Below are 2,500 nucleotides of genomic sequence, written 5' to 3'. Positions count from 1 at the left end.
GTCTTATTGCTTTATGTTTTGATTTGGTGTTTTTATTTTATGTAATGGAATTTTTAATAAGAAGAGTTTTAAACATCTTATGAAGTCTCTAAAGTTTATTTTATTTATAGAATGAATGATGAGATGAGTGTACTTGTGGTGGATAGTGGCACAAGTCACACAATACTTAGAGACAAAAGGTACTTTATAAATCTCACAATGCAAAGTGCAAAGGTACACACCATTGCGGGTGAGGCTAGCCTGATTGAAGGTCACGGCCAAGCCTACGTGATGATGCCTAAGGGCACTCACCTAGAGATCAAAACCGCCTTGTATTCCCCAAGCTCTAGAAGAAGCTTATTGAGTTTCAAGGATATAAGATTAAACGGTTTTCACCTTGAAACATGGGAAGAAGGAAACAAAGAATTCCTTAACATAACCTTGATCACCAAAGGCAATAAAAAGATCCTAGAGACAATGCCCGCAATGACCACTGGTCTGTACTATGCAAGGATCAGTATGATCGAGGCCAATGCCTCCGAGCTATTCACTTTATGGCATAACCGGCTTGGCCATCCCGGAACAGGAATGATGCGAAAACTGATGATGAATTCACAAGGGCACACGTTCAAAGGAGTTATCCCACGAAATCTCACATGTGCAGCATGTGCACAAGGGAAACTCATAATCAGGCCATCACCAGCTAAGGTTCACAAAGAAACCTTAAACTTTCTGGAAAGGATTCAAGGAGACATATGTGGACCAATACACCCACCTTGTGGGACGTTTAGATACTTCATGGTCCTCATTGATGCATCGACCAGATGGTCACATGTCTGCCTACTATCCACTAGGAACCTAGCCTTTGCACGGCTGCTTGCCCAAATGATAAGGCTGAGAGCACACTTTCCAGATTTCCCTCTTAAGACTATACGTCTAGACAATGCTGGTGAATTCACGTCCCAAGCGTTTAATGAATACTGTATGTCCATGGGGGTAAGAGTAGAGCACTCCCTGGCACATGTCCATACACAGAACGGCTTGGCCGAATCATTCATTAAACGGATCCAGCTGATAGCCCGGCCACTGCTTATGAAGTCTCAACTTCCGGTATCAGCATGGGGACATGCGGTTTTACATGCAACGGAACTGATTCGCATCAGGCCATCTAGTGAACATAGATATTCACCATCCCAACTACTCACGGGTCAAGAGCCAGACGTGTCCCACATCAAGACATTCGGATGTGCCGTCTACGTTCCAATTGCTCCACCACAGAGAACTAAGATGGGACCACAAAGGAGGATGGGAATATACGTAGGATATGACTCCCCAAGTATCATAAAGTATCTTGAGCCAACAACCGGTGATTTGTTTAAGGCCAGATACGAAGACTCACAGTTTGATGAGTCCAAATATCCGTCCTTAGGGGGAGATAACAGCCGGTTGATTTCAAAAGATTTAGAATGGTTTAGACCATCAATATCTTGGCAAGATCCTCGGACTAGAGAGTGTGATCTAGAAGTCCAAAAGATTATACATCTACAAGAGCTAGCTAACAAGTTGCCAGATACATTTGCTGACCCAAATAGAGTAACAATGTCACACAACCCGGCTTGTAATGCACCCATAAGATTGAACGTCCAAGATGGACAATGTCAAGTGGCTACAGAGTCTAAGCAACGTTTAAAACGTGGTAGACCAATTGGTTCCAAAGACAAACAGCCTCGGAAGTCCAAGAGAGGTGCTGGATCCGAGAGCATCAAAGAAACCGTCCAGGACATAGATGGACCGGTCGAGCCGACCAGGACGGTCGAGCCATGCGTACCGGCCACACCCGATGATCCGGCCGTTCCTCAAAGTGAGGTCCGGGACGCTGGGCTTCACGGGACAGAAGAGCCGGACAACCAAGAGATCTCTATAGACCATGTAATGTCTGGAAAACAATGGAACAGAAAAGATATCAACGTTGATGATTTATTTGCATACAAGGTAGCACTTGAGATCATGGATAAAGATGAGGATCTAGAACCCACGTCCATACAAGAATGCATGCTAAGATCAGATTGGATCAAATGGAAAGAAGCTATTAACGTGGAGTTAGAATCATTGAGAAAGAGAGGCGTTTTTGGCCCTATAACATTGACACCAAGAGATGTCAAACCAGTGGGATACAAATGGGTCTTTGTAAGGAAGAGAAACGAGAAAGGAGAAGTAGTGAGATACAAAGCACGGCTTGTAGCACAAGGATTCTCCCAAAGACCTGGAATAGATTATGAGGAGACTTACTCCCCTGTGGTGGATGCAACTACACTGAGATATCTAATCAGTCTGGCAGTGAAAGAAAACATTGACTTACGCCTAATGGATGTAGTAACTGCATACCTATACGGACCACTGGATAATGAGATACACATGAAAGTTCCAGAGGGCATTGAGCTCAAAGACAAGAAAGGTTCTCGAGAACAACATTGCATAAAGTTGAACAAAGCCTTATATGGTTTAAAGCAATCAGGTCGAA

Source organism: Brassica napus, unplaced genomic scaffold (genome assembly GCF_020379485.1).
Source record: "Brassica napus cultivar Da-Ae unplaced genomic scaffold, Da-Ae ScsIHWf_2298;HRSCAF=2964, whole genome shotgun sequence".
Lineage (NCBI taxonomy): Eukaryota > Viridiplantae > Streptophyta > Magnoliopsida > Brassicales > Brassicaceae > Brassica > Brassica napus.
The sequence above is the reverse complement of the archived record's forward strand: the minus strand, read 5'-3'. Positions refer to the sequence as shown.